Genomic DNA, 15,245 nt, shown 5'->3' with positions numbered 1-15,245 from the left:
TAGGTCAGAGTGAATTTTGTCTTTCGAAGTTTTGCTCTCATGGATCCTGCAGGTGATAGGAACCCTCGCAGAGAAAGGGTGTGCAATCAAATAAAGATTTCTTTTTGCCTTCGGGGACTTGGTGGGGTCTGACTTTCAGCGAACTAAGGATGAAATGTAAAAAGAGCATATAACTGACGGGTCTGGAGGCTGAAAAAGAAAAACTTCCCTGACCGGGAATCGAACCCGGGCCGCGGCGGTGAAAGCGCCGAATCCTAGCCACTAGACCACCAGGGACTGTGTGGAAACAGTCCTCCGGTACAGTAATTTCTGCCTTTTGCAATTTTGGACTACTTGAATTTTCTCAAGGCCTCTCTGTTGCCACAGACGCAATAATCTCCCACTTTCATTTTCCGCTCTAACTGCCCTCTCTTCACTTCCGCCTCTTTCTCAGGCTATTCTTCTAAAAGCTCCAAAGAGCTCACCGGGACCGAGCAAAGCAACTAACTTACGCAGTAATTCCGACCAGATCCTTTTCTTATATTTTCTTTTTTTCTCAGCTACTTATTAGTGGGCAACTTCCTTGACCTTTCTCTGCTTCAGTTCCCTCATCTATAAAGTAATATCTGGTTTTTTTTGGCTTTGCAGATGATGATGGTGGTGATGATGATTTCTTGGATCACTATCTCTTTTGATTCCACATTTATCATGCTGCTCAAAAAATATCAAATCAAAAAGGAGAAAAAAAATAAGAAAACAAAAAGCAAAAAACAACACCCCAAAAGTGAAAAAAACCTATGTTGTGATCCACATTCAGTCCCTTTTCAATTCTCTTTCTGGATACAGAGGGCTCTCTTGGATTTTTTTTTTTCTTTTGAAAACTTGCTATTTATATCATTTGGCAAAAAGTGTTTAGCTTTTATATGTCCCAAAGAAATAGCCATGAAACTTGGGAGTTGTTGTTTCTTTTTCCCCCCAGACTTCCAGTTCAACAGCAGTGTGATAAAATAATTATTGACTACAGATAGCATTTATATAGTGCTTTAAGTTTTGAAAAGTGCTTTATAAATTTCATCATACTGCATTCCCAGGACCACCTTAGGAGGGAGATGTTATTATCATGAGGATGACATACAAGAGAATATTTGTCCTAGTCAGCATCTGAGCCAGTTTTCAAACTCAGATCTATTTGATTGTAACTGCTACATTCTATCTACTGTGCCACCTCGTTTCATGTTACATTTTCACTGAAATCGAATTGCCAAAATAAAAAAAAAAAGTTTATGGACCAGATTAAAGTTTTAGAGGGCTTGGAGGAACTGAGAACCTGGTTTCATAGTCTCTGGTTAAATATTCAGTGTGTAGTTAAAAGTGGACTTCTAAGCACCTCTAGTGTACTCTGGAAGGAAGGCCCAGGGCAGTATATTGAGCAAAAGAAATGTTCAGAAGCCAGCAGCAGCAGCAGTGGTAGTATTTAGTCTTGGCACAAAATAAAGTCTCCCTTCCAGTCTGTAGAGGAATAATGGAGACAGGACTTCCCGAACAAAAAGGAATCTACTATTCTGCTCCTCTCAAAATATAGTTTTTCCAGTTGGCTGGTCAGGTGAAATCCAGTAGCATCTGCTCTTGCCCAGACTCAAATCATAGAGATCAGACCAGAGGGGCAGCATTCAAACTTTGTCATGGGTTCAGACCTCTTTGGGAATAATGAAAGCCTGTAGCCCCCTAGTCTGCTCTTGAAATCTTGGAATAGACTGCCTTGGCAAATACTGGGTTCCCCTTCTTGTGTTGTTTTTAAAGCAAAGGTTTGATGACCACATGTCAAGTGTGTTGTAGGTGGGTATGGACTGGACATGATGATCTCAGGTCTTTTTAACTCTGACAGTGATTTTTACAGATGTTATAAGGTAGGAGAAGAGGAATTGTCAAATGATGATATAGTGGTAAGATCCATTTTGCTAAGGCTGGGATTGGCTTTCTTGCAAGTAGGAGCTAAGTTGCTAAAAATCCTAGGAGTTAAAGGAAGTTAAAGGGAGGAAATCATTATGAAATCAGAAAGCAGCCATTCCAAGCCTTGCTATTACGTCTTAGTAAACAATTGCTTTAGGAGCTGGGAGGAGGGAAGAGTCACTTTAGGATGGGTTGGTTGGGAACATCCCTGGAATCTTTGGGATGACATTAATGGTTCCTAAAATAATTCCTTTCAATTTTGGTGTGGTTTTGAAGTAAAATGAAAAGAATACTAATAGCTAGCATGCATATAGAGCTTTAAAGTTTGCAAAGTGCTTTGAATATTAACTCATCATAATAAATTTGTGAAGTAAGTGAATTCCTATTGTACAAGTGAGGACACTCAGGCTGAGAAAAGTTAAGTAATTTATTCAGTCACCTTATGCTAGAGACTTGGGATTTGAAGTCATGTTTTTCAGATTTCAGCATACTATTCAACAAACCACCTGCTAAAAGATGAAAGTATCCCCTTATCAATATTTAGGATCCAACAGTCTGGTATTTCAGAATTAGCTGGATAAAGGCTAGTCCAGTACCACAAATCTTTAAGCTCTGAAAATTTCCAATCAATGATGATTAGAATATTGATAATAATGATTTTTTAGATCTCCTACTTAGTACATTTAGATTTTTTAAAAATATAATTGACTTGTAGAATTATAGAGTCAGAACCCCCCCCCCCTCCCCCCAGAAGTCATTTGGAGTCATACGAAATATAAACTTCCTTTATGGTGTCTTTGACAAGCAGTCAAATGGGGAAACAACCTTTTCAGACAGTTCATTCCATTTGGGGGCAGCATTGATTTTTAGGGTTTTATTGTTATAGGCTCTGCCTTTTGAGGAAGAATAAATTATCTGATAATAATCATAACAATAACTGACAATATTACATATATACATTTTAAGATTTTCAATGAACTTTACATACAATATGTCATTTTATTTTCACAAAATCTCTGGGGCATAGTCTATGGGTATTGTTATTCTCAGATTATATATGAGGAAAATGTGTCTGAGACAAGTTAATTGATTTACACAGGGTTACAGGGGGGTTAGGATTTGAATCTAAGTCTTGATGATTCCAAGTCCTTTGTTCTATCAATTATAACTACAGTAGGCTTCCTCTCTGTTCCCACAGGATAGCCCTTAAAATAATTTTTAAAAAGTAATAATGTGCCTCACCTCTCCCATCAGGTCTTTTCTTCTAAATAAAACTCCCAAATTCCTTAAAGAGTATACTTATATACTTGTTAAACTCTTTCTATGCTTGATGCTCATCTCCTGTGTGGTGTTCCTAAATACGCTGGGGGACCTTCCTCAACTGTCAAATATGCTAGTTGGGACTAGAGAGTTATGCATGATTCAAGGAGTCAGTATAATGGGGGGCCAATCAAAAGAACCCTTTTTCTGCTTTTGAGTGATAACACCTTCAAATAAATACTTGATGACAGCCATTATGTTTCTCCCAAGTCTTTTTTAGATTAAAATCCCTGGTACTAAATTAATAACAAATTTTTAAAAATTAAATAATTTTATATTTATATATAGTTTAATATAATTTATATATTTATAAAATAAATAATTTTATGTAGTACCTTTATAGATATGAGAAACCAGACTCTGTCAGTTTAACTTCAAGAAGTGGACAATAACATCTTCAATATTGTATCTTCATTCTCTACCTGTACATTGAAATGCATTAATTAGGATTTTTTTGTGATATACTTCAATCTTGAATCCAGAGGTGAATTTCACCTTTCTCTCTTCTGTTGTCTATTTCTCTAGTTTTTGTTCTTGTGACCTCTTGCCTATATGATTATAGGCAACAGTCTTCTAATTGGTCTTCATGCCTAATGAAGCTCTTTTCCACAAAGCATTCTTCACACAAATGCCAAAGTGATTTTCACTGAAGTAGAAATCTGACCAAATTCTTTTCTTGTTCAGTGGATTATAGGGCATATTAATTACCCAAGTAATACTAACTTCTGCTTGGCATTAAAATTCTTTCACCATCTGGCTCTATTTTCTCTATACTTTTTCTAGACTTCTCTCCATTTCTTTCAAGATTCAATCTGGACTTCCTCATATTTAACATCATATCTCCTTCATTGTGTCTTTGAAAAGACCATACCTCATGATTGCAATTTTCTCCTTCCAAACCTCTCTTTGTTAGAATCCTTACTTCAACTCAACTGCCATTTTCTACATGATGAAAGAACCTCATCCTCCTTTTCCCCATTATTGTCTTCCCATTCCCCCATGACCTTATATTTATTTTGTACATATATATATGGAAGATTTAAAAAATATTTGTATTTTCAACTCATATTACACATGAAGAAAATGAGGACAAGAAAAAATAATTGATTTAATTAATACAAGTATGATATTTCTAATGAATTTTACAGGCTCACTTAAAAAAACAGATAGTCATAGAGTTTGTGTTTCTAACAAATTTAGTTTGGGATCTTAGTGACAAACTTTTGTATAGAATTATAAAAATTCTTAAGCTGGGATGGAATTACCACTCAGTTGTCTGTATAAACTTTCAATGATCAATGGAAATCATTTAACAAATACAAATACTTTTAAACAACAAAGACTTGCTAACTTATAAAACTGGAATATTTGAAGCCTCATTTGTCTTAATGAATAAACAGAACAATTTTTGTGTTTTTAGCACAAGGTGGTACAGTGAGAAGATGACAGGATTGAAAATCAGAGTTTTGAGTTTGTCTTGATTTTTTCACTCAAACCCTTTGTGATCTAATCTCCTTTCCCTTGATAGACCTCAGTTTCTTCTGTGAAGTGATTAGTAGGATTTCAGGTTCTCTGAAGTCTTTTCTAATTTGAGATTATACAATTCATTTTTGCTAGACACTACTGGGATTAAAAGATTGAAATGTGGCCTGTGTCCAAATCCATGAAGAAAAAGGTGGGATGGAAATGTGTGATTTATTAGGAATTCTACATAAAATATGTGTGTGTGTGTGTGTGTGTGTGTGTGTGTGTGTGTGTGTGTGTGTATGTGTGTGTATCTTAAATATGCCATTTACCTATTGATGAATTTATTTTTTGAACAAACAGCAATTAAAATTGGGCAGATTAGCAGCCCTTGTTAAATAACTGGGTAAAGTCTGCCATCTAGTGGTATCATCTTTCCTTAATCAGCCCAATGTTACTTAAATCTTGCTTGTTTACCTTTTTAAAAGATGTTAGTACAAATGTTGCATTTTAAAATAGCACAAAATTATTATCCCACTGACTAGCAAGTAGGGGTTTGTATTTCAGAAACCTATATATCTGGAGACATGAGACAAACAGTTCAAATGGAAAATCACTTAATTCTCATTTTGAATATATAGTAGTATCTTCAATTTAGTTTAGATCAATTCAATTTATTAAATATTTATTAAATGTCTACCATGTGCCGAGCATTGCATGAAGAACTAAGAATACAAAGATAAAACCTGAAAATTCTCTCTGCCTCCAGGCAGAATAAATTCTAAGGCACAAAAATAACGCATATCCACAGGAATAAATATAAGCATTGTTATATGAATGACCGTCAAGGGTGGAAACTTATAACTCCAATTAAAATTAACGAAAAGTTGCTAATAAATTATACCTTTTACAGGTGAGAACTATGAATTAATGTGTTAGAGATATGAACCAGGTGTGAACAGGTCTAAATACTTTTATTAAAGCAACTGTCAAAATTTTATAACAAATTTAGAAAAAAATTCAAAGAAACCATTTATCAATTTGGAAGGGATAAAGTCCATAAATGAAGTTAAATGAAAAGTCGCCCAAAATATGTTTGTATCGATTGCTACTTCTGATGGATTTTGTGCAAAAAAGCAAGTCAGTTTGGAATTAACAGTGAGGAGGGAGAGACAAGCTCAAAATTTGCTTTTGGAAAGTTCTCTGTAGAGAAGAACCATTCTTTCATTTTCAATTTAACTTCAGTCTCAGTCTTAGTCTCTCCTCCTCTTTCCCTTCCAAGACTTTGTAACCGTAAGCAATCTAAAGGATCTGGAGCATTCCCTTCTAGAAATGTTGTTGGATTAGCTGACAGCAATGTCTGCATTAATCAATACAGATTGGGTATGAGGAGGAAAAACAGATTCAGGGTTCTACAAGGAGTCCAGCAGAAAAATTCTCCATCATTTTTGTGGTGGCAAAAAAATTGGAAATCCTGGGGATGCCCACCAATTGGGTAATGGCTAAACAAACTGTGATATATAATTGTAATGGAATAATATTGTGCATTAAAAATGATGACCAGGTACCTTTCAAACCTGGAAAGACTTAGAGAAACTGATAAAAAATGAAATGAGCAGAGCCAGGGGAACATTGTATATAGTAACAGCAACATTGTGAGATGATCAACTATGACTGGCTTTGCTCTTCTCAGCAATGATCCAAGACAAATACAAAAGATTTATATGCTACCCATATCCAGAGAAAGAACAATAGACTCTGAATGCAGATATGAGCTTACTATTTTCACTTTCTTTCTTTCTTTCTTTTTTTTTTTTTTTTTTTTCATTTTTTTCCCCTTTTGGTCTGTTTCTTTCACAACTATGACTAATATGGACATGCTTTGTGTAATTGCACATTTGATCTATGTCAAATTGCTTACTGTTTTTGGAATAAGGGAAAGGAGGGAAAGAGAAATATTTGGAGCTCAAAGTTTTGAAAAAGTGAAAGTTAAAAATTATCTTTATAAGTTATTGGAAAAATCCTATAAAAAAAGAAAACACTCCACCATACCTAAAAAAAATCTTGAGGATCCTAGATAAAGGATATAGAAGCTGTATGTAGTACCTTTGCAAGCTTGAGTCTGTTTTCTTTTGGATTCTAGTTGTATTGGTAGGAGAGTGTGCCTCGGACTTTTTGTAAGTTATTTTGTACCATTTAAGCCATTGCTGTAAATACCCAAGTCCAAAAGCTAATTAGAGTCAGCTAACTAATCCCTATCAACCGATGATCATTGAGTTTCTGAGCTATAGGTAGAAAACATCTCTTCAACTCCCCAGGGTTACCCCTAGACTCAGAGGTATGAGAAATAAAATAGTAAAGTTTTGTTTCCACAAGTTTTAGAGTCTTACAACTTTCCTCTCCATTGCCACAGTTAAAAAGAATGGGATATAAGTACATCTTGATTGAAGGGAATTAAGTCAACAAAAGTGACCACAGGTGCTGGCTGAGTGGCTTCGATTTATGCCCCAGACAAACATTTTTAAGTGAGCATGCTTAATAATCCTCATTCATATAAACCAACTCTAAAATTAAAGCCTCATTAACAGAACATATGATGATGTGGCAAGGGGAGAGGGAACATGGAAACATATCAAGGAGTGCATGTAATGGGAGTGCCATGAAATATTAGATTTTGAAAGGGTCTCCATTGAAAATTCTGAGGAAGAGATAAAGAGGGAGGTGAGATTATGGACTATAAATGCTGGTTTTGGCTTCTGAAATGGCATTTATGCCCCCTCAAAGAGGTATGGTGTCCACTTCTTGCAAGAAATGTAATAAAGCCTTCCTCCACTCACTCCAAGAAATTTCATTTCTAACAGAGGGGACTAGTAGCAGTCTTGTTGTTCAAGTTCAATTTGATAGGCAAGTGTGGGTTGGTAGAAGAGCTGCAGAGCATATGTTACATATGTAAAAAGCTTTAGGAACAACTGTACCTGTCTAACTACCTGCTGTTTGATGAATCATCTTCTTGAATTCTAAAACAATCAATCAAAAGTTTGTTTTGATATCATACCATGAATTCTAAGTCTGGGAAATAGTTTTTTTTCCTTCTCTAGGAAAGTAATTAAAATATTTTATGAGTTGCTTCATGAAATCTAGTCAGATCCTCTCTTCAAAAATACTTTTAATTATGAATTTAATGGTTATCAACAAAATGAACATTTTCATATATAAAGAACAGAGAAAGAAAATTGTACATTAAACCTTGAACCTATAGTATATCATTTATTTTCATATATTTCATTGTAATTTTGCACAGTAAATCTAATGCTGCCTCCTTGTCACTATCCCTTCTAAAAGTTCTCATGCTCCTTTCTATATAATTTTTTCGGTATCAATATCTACCTCCTAAAACACTATCCAATTCCTCAAATAATAAAATTTCTTCATGAAAATACTAAGCAAAAATCCACAAAGATATAATATTTGAATACATATATTTCACTTTGCATTTTTAGTCCATCACCTCTCTCCTGAGAGGTGAGATGTTTTATTATCCTTTTTTTTTTTTTTTTTTTTAAATCATGGTTGCTTATTGCATTGATCAGAGTTCTTCAAAGTTTTTTCCATGATCACAGTTCTTCAAAGTTTTTTCCTTCATTATAATCACAGGATGATTTTAAAAATAATACTTATATACTAGGTATTGCAGTGGATAAAGTGTTGGATATAGAACCAGGAAGACCTAGTTCAAATTCAAGCTCAGACACTTACTAATGTAGAATTCTGGCCAAATTACTTAATCCTGTTTGCGTTATTTAATCCTGTTTGCCTCAGTTTCCTCACCTATAAAATAAGCTCGAGAAAGAAATAGTAAAGTGCTCAAATAGCTTTGCCAAGAAAATCCCAATTCATTTCATTACCCAGAGTGTATTAGTATGTTTGAATTCCCATATCTAACAGTGATCATGTTCCTTTTTTATCACTCTTATTAATTTGATGGAACTTTAGAGTTTTTTGAATTTGTCTTTCTCTTGCTTTTTAATGATTTGGAATATTTTAAATTTAATTGTTTATATCTTTGTTTCTTCTTTTTGAAGACTGAATGGATGGTCATATTTTTTGAACCATTTTCCTGCTGTGGAATGACTTTTGTTCTTTTATATTTAGGTAAATTTCTTGTATATTTCAGGATACCAGACCTGTTCTGAGAAAAATGGCTACAAAGCTCCTTCCCCCAATTAACTCATTCCCTTCTAATTCTAATTGATACTATTTGGTCAAGTGCTTTTCAGTTTTGTATAATTGGAATTGTCCATTTTTTATTTTGTAATCATCTTTGAAACTTGTTTGGTCAAAGTATCTTCCTTTATCCATAGTTGTGACAGATAATTCTTTTTTTTTTTAAATTAATTTTATAATTATATATTTTTTTGACAGTACATATGCATGGGTGTGTATATATATATATAATTTTTTTTTTTTACAACATTATCCCTTGTATTCACTTTTCCAAATTTTCCTCTCCCTTCCTCTACTCCCTCCCCTAGATGACAGGCAATCCCATACACATTAAATGTGTTATAGTATATCCTATATACAATATATGTGTGTAAAACCAAATTTCTTGTTGCACTATAAGAATTGGATTCCGAAGATATAAGTAACCTGGGTTGAAAGACAATAGTGCAAACAGTTTACATTCACTTCCCAGTGTTCCTTCTCTGGGTGTAGCTGTTTCTGTCCATCATTGATCAACTGGAACTGAATTGGATCTTCTTTATGTTGAAGATATCCACTTCCATCAGAATACATCTTCATACAGTATCGGTGTTGAAGTGTATAGTGATCTCCTGGTTCTGCTCATTTCATTCAGCATCAGTTCATGTAAGTCTCTCCAAGCCTCTCTGTGTTCATCCTGCTGGTCATTTCTTACGGAGCAATAATATTCCATAATATTCATATACCATAATTTACCCAATTTACTCCAATTGATGGGCATCCCTTCATTTTCCAGTTTCTAGCCACTACAAAAAGGGCTGCCACAAACATTTTGGCACATACAGGTCCCTTTCCCCTCTGTAGTATTTCTTTGGGATATAAGCCCAGTAGTAGCACTGCTGGATCAAAGGTATGCATAGTTTGATAACTGTTTTGGGCATAATTCCAGATTGCTCTCCAGAATGGTTGGATTCTTTCACAACTCTACCAACAATGCATCAGTATCCCAGTTTTCCCACATCCCCTCCAACATTCATCATTATTTTTTCCATGACAGATAATTCTTACCTTCTTAATTTATAATTTGGTTTTTAAATATTTAAGTCACATATACCTTTTGGAGTTAAATGTGGTATTTGGTACAAGGTGTTAGTCTGAACCTAATTTTTACCAACTTTTTTTTTTTTTTAAATCAAATACCAAGTTCTTACTGCAGTACTTAAGGAAGTACTTAGTACTCAGTTTTATCAAACAGGAGACAACTACATTTGATTCATTCTGGGGCCTTTGTTCCATTGAATAACTTTTCTATTTTTTTTTTTTTTTAAATCGGTACCAAAAAGTTTTGATACTACTGCTTTGTAGTAGAGATTGAAATTTGATACTGCTAAACCTTTTCCATTAAAAAAATTTCCCCTTGATATTCTTCACTTTTTTCCTTATCCAAATGGATTTTCTTTTCTTTTTTTTTCTTGATTAATTCAAGAAGCAACTCATTTAGTTATGTATTAATTAAAACAATTACATTGTTGAATCTCTAGAGTTCTCTAAGTAAACAACCATATCTTTACAGAAGAAAAATCACTTCGTTTACACTTTACTTATGTATATTCTTCTAATTGATTTGATATTATTATACACTAATTTCTGGAATTATAACCAATGATAATAATTTCAGTGAACATCTGACATTTCTCTATGCTAATGAAGAAAGACATTTGTCCCCATGCATTTTAGTATTTATTTGATTGTTTTTTTTTTTTTTTTTTGCTGAGGCAATTGGGGTTAAGTATCTTGCCCAGGGTCACACAGCTAGGAAATATTAAGTATCCGAGGCTGAATTTGAACTCAGGTCCTCCTGACTACAGGGCCAGCACTCTATCCACTATACCATCTAGCTGCCTTATTTTAGTATTTTTAAAAATAGATTTTTTTTGATGTTAAAAAAACCTATTTCCACATATGATTTTGTCACATCATGAGAGTTTGTTTTCTCTTATTAATGCACTCCATTATGTTTATAGTTATACTAATATAGAACTACCCCTGAAATCCTGGCATAAATCAGACCTGGTTATTATAGTGGATAAAACATTTACATGTTTCTGTAACTGCTACCTATCTCCTAAATCCAATATGCAGAATGAAACATTCATTTTTGGCCATGACCAATTAGAGTATTTGTTTCACTTGATGATGCATATTTGTTATGAGAGTTTTATTTTTATTTTATGTTCAGGGGAAGAAGTTTAGAAGGAGGAAGAGAAAACATGTGCTTGTTAATTAGAAAAATAATAAAATGAAATTAAAAATATGTTGCTATAACCTCTATTCTAGTATTTATTTTTCATTGGTACTAACATTAGATCATAACATTAGAACAGTTTTTTCATCTTCTGCTTTATCCTTCTTTGATTTAGATGTCAGGACCACATATGTTTGCCACTTAAATAGAATTTCAAGAGGCAAGGGGGAGGAGAGAGAACCTTGCAGGCATCAGAAATAACTTTTGGAAAGGCACAGTGGTTGGGGAGTGGAATGCTAAGTCTGGAGAGGAGCTAGTAGACAAGCTTCACTGAACTGTTAATATTATTAAAAAAAAAAAAAAAAAAAAAGGTGGTTATGCCATACAGTGGATAGGAAAGCAGTTTTGACTTTTGAGTTCAGATCTGACTTCCAACATTTACTAGCTGTATGACCATGGTCACTTAATCCTGATTGCCTCCTAAAAGAAAGGAGAGCAACATTATTATTATGAATTACTAAATCTTATAGTTTTTATTTTAATTAATATGCAACATTTAAGAAACTATGGCCCAGCATTGAGAATTGGATTTTAGAAACAGAAAGATCTGAAGTTATTTAAGTTCTTCCTCTGACACATACCAGATGTGTGACTATAAGTAAATCACTTTGCCTCTGAGTTCCAGGCAACAATCTGAGGCTAAGTTACTGATATGCTTAAGATCTTCACTGGTAAAATATTTCCAAAGACATTGCACATTTGAATTCTCTCTACACAAAGAATGAAACAAAAATACCTATTTCAGTACTGCAAGGACTCAGGATTACTTCAGTGTGGACCTTTTCTCCATTCATTCAGATGGAGTTCTCTCTGCCTGAAGTCAATATGGATCGTTCTGATTTTTAAAAAGTACTCAAATGTTTTATAATCAAGCCAGGCTGATCCATAAACAACAGATAATCCAGAGCTAGGAGCTTTCAGGTTCTCCTCACCTCTTGTTTAGTTCCCTTTAATAGGTTTCTATTCTACATATCTCTTCCTTAGGATGATCCATCCTCCACAGAGCTGCCAGTATGATATTTCTAAAGCACAAGACTTACTGTATAACTCCTCCAGTCTCCAGAAAATCTCCAGTGGCTCACTATTATCTTTATCATTAATATGAATTCGTTGGCTTGTCTCTTTGTGGTATTATTTCTCTTTGTGGTCAGTATTCCAAGTCATTCTGTCCTTGTCCCTTGTCATACTTAGTGTAATAGTTATTAACCTAGGGTCCCATTGCCTGGAAACTTGATATTACATTTCCCCCCTCCCCAGTGTTCTCCAGCATCCTTAAGGATGTCTAGGCTATCTGTCTCTGGCTCTAGCACCCCACTGATGGTGTTCTCCTAATCTTAGGAGGTTCCCTGCATATCACTTCTATTTAACTATTTGACAGTCAGATCAGCTTTTAAAAAAAGGAAGATTTAGTTCAAAGGTATTACAAAAACAAAGATATAAAACATGTTTGCAACATGTGGGGACCTTCTGCCCTCCTCCCTTCATATACTTTGGGAAGGGGAAAAAGATTAGGTTTACAGCTTAGTTCAGTTACTACACAGCACAGTCTCAAGTCCAAATTCCTGTCTGGGTTCAAATCTCAATCTTTCTTCTCAGGGCTTTTCTGAAGGGTTGGCTAACTACAATGTACGATCTGGAATTTTGCCTTCAAGTTTGCTATGGTTTGATTTTGGATTTAGTAAGAATTACACCCCTTTGTTTTGCCTTCAAGTTTGCTATGGTTTGATTTTGGATTTAGTAAGAATTACACCCCTTTGTACCTGGAACTGAAAAGACCAAACAAACCAAGCCAACTAAAACCCCAATCCCAGCCCCAGTGCCAAGCCCCTAAATTGCTCAGAGGCATGGGATAAAAGTGGAAAAGAGGAGGAGAAGAAAGTTAGGTGTTCCCCTTCTGGTCACATAATTCATGACCCTCAAGCCATATTACTCTTTTATCATTAATATGAACTCTTTGGTTTATTACATAAAGCTCTCTGATTGGTAAATACATAGTATAGAAGTTCCTCCATGTATCATTGCAGGCTCTGCACATATTTGCTCTAAACATGAGACTAAACCTGTAGATGTGATAGACTTTAGATGAAGGCCAATGTATAACCTTGAGGTACCCTGCCAGTTCTTTAAGGTCAAAGTATCTTGAGTGATTTATCTTCAGGAACCTGGCCAGTTCACTCAAAATAGATAACTTATGAGAGCTTCATTGAGGGGGCTGGCTATCCATCCCCTCCTCCAAGTAGGCATCTGGGAAAATTTGGCCTTCTTGGTTGCTTTCTTGGCTGGCCCTAAGCCTTCTTTATCTAAAATAATATATAAATCCTTTAAGGTAGAATCTCTTTGAAATCTTATCCATGAAGAGGATGCCCTGAGTGGGACCTTCCCAATCAGAATTCTGAGTGCTGTGGCCCTGGATTCCCCAGCTATTTGACTCAGGTGTTACTGCTTCCCTGAATTGGTGATGTTTTTCTTCAATATTATTACTTTTATTTTTTTTTTCTCTTTGCTATTTTGCTTATTACTATTGTGCTGTTGTTGCAATTGTACTATTCCACTTTTATCATAATCATTAAACTATCTTATTTAGCTAAAAGTGGTGACATTACAGGAGTGAATCTGAACTGCATAATCTCTTAATCAGACACTCTCATAACTTGGATCCAATATCTCATTCTGGCCTTGGGGCATGAATTTTCATCTTTTCTGTAAGTAGTTGGAAAGAAAGTGAGTGTCTCCTTTCAGCAGTTTTTAAAGATGCAGCTTTTTTTTTATTCACTAAGTCAATTAAAAGAAGCTCTCCTTACTAAATGGTAAATATGTGTTATATATACATGCTTATTTATACATGTACAATGACTGTCAGCATTCATTTATGTAATGTTCTGACAGTCATTATACATGTGAACTGCTTTAAATTATTACTTAATCATGTCCTACGAGTATATTTATCTCTGTGCTTCCAGGGCACTTGGAATGTATTACAATGGTTAATATTATATATCCTTCTTTCCTGAAAAGTATCCTGCATAGTATCCACTTAAAAATTTGGAGGAAGTAGAATAGGAGGGAGAGAGAGTAATGTGACCATTTCTACTCTTTCTACCACTTTTCCCTGTTACCCCCTAGGGATGCAAGGTTGTCCCTAACATTATTGGAAATTGAAACAACTCTACATCAACAAAAGAGGAGCAGATAAAGAAAGCAAACTTTGGAACTTAGAGACATATGCTGGGTATCCCAAAAGTGTTAGTGAAGTTTCATTTTGGCTTTAATAGCTGAAGACTTTAGGGATGCCCTGTAAATATTTCCAGTGATATAGTTATCAAAATTATTTCTTATAGCCTAGGAGGATAAAAGAATGGATGGAAGTACACAATTGGTAATCATAACTGAGAATATGAATAGAATGAAATCACCCATATAATTCTTTTGCAAATCTCATTGGCATTTTCCTTAGCCAGATGTCTGGTAATTATTTTTGTAGCTGCATTTTCTCCAATAGTTCTTTTGACAGCAGTTTGCAAATGTCCCACAAAATCCGCAAAAGGTTCATTGGGACCTTGCTCTATTTTAGTGAAAGCCTCTCCCTGATCTTTCTGTCCAGGGAGGACACCCCAAGCTTTTATTGCAGCCTTAGCAATTTGCTCATATATTGTCATGGTATAATTAATCTGTTCTGAATTCTCTCCATACTGACCTTCACCAGCTAAGTGCTCAGAAGTGAATTGTGTGTTAACTCCTATTTCCAAATTGCATCTGACTTGGTTTTACATAAATCCTGAAACTCCAAAAGCCATAACAAATTTTGTCCAAGTTCTAGACATGTCCTTGCTATGGATTTCCAATCATTCGGGGTTAGGACTTCATAAAACAAACCATCTAGTAACATTTTAACATAAGCTGATGTAGCCCCATAAAGGGTACAACCTTTTTTCAAATCTTTAATTTTATTCAAATCTAAAGGTGTTTATCTTCTCCTTTTTTGATCTAGAGAGTCAATATCTTCAATCACAGGATATGCATGTAT

General features: G+C 34.7%; 1 non-coding gene across 1 annotated transcript; it reads right to left on the bottom strand.

Annotated features, from left to right (window-relative positions):
• Positions 1-204: 204 nt before the first annotated feature.
• TRNAE-UUC (transfer RNA glutamic acid (anticodon UUC)) lies at positions 205-276 on the bottom strand. Its single transcript has one exon. It is a non-coding gene; the product is annotated as a tRNA-Glu (tRNA).
• Positions 277-15,245: the final 14,969 nt, after the last annotated feature.

This window comes from Sminthopsis crassicaudata, chromosome 4 (genome assembly GCF_048593235.1).
Source record: "Sminthopsis crassicaudata isolate SCR6 chromosome 4, ASM4859323v1, whole genome shotgun sequence".
NCBI lineage: Eukaryota > Metazoa > Chordata > Mammalia > Dasyuromorphia > Dasyuridae > Sminthopsis > Sminthopsis crassicaudata.
The sequence above is the reverse complement of the archived record's forward strand: the minus strand, read 5'-3'. Positions and strand labels throughout refer to the sequence as shown.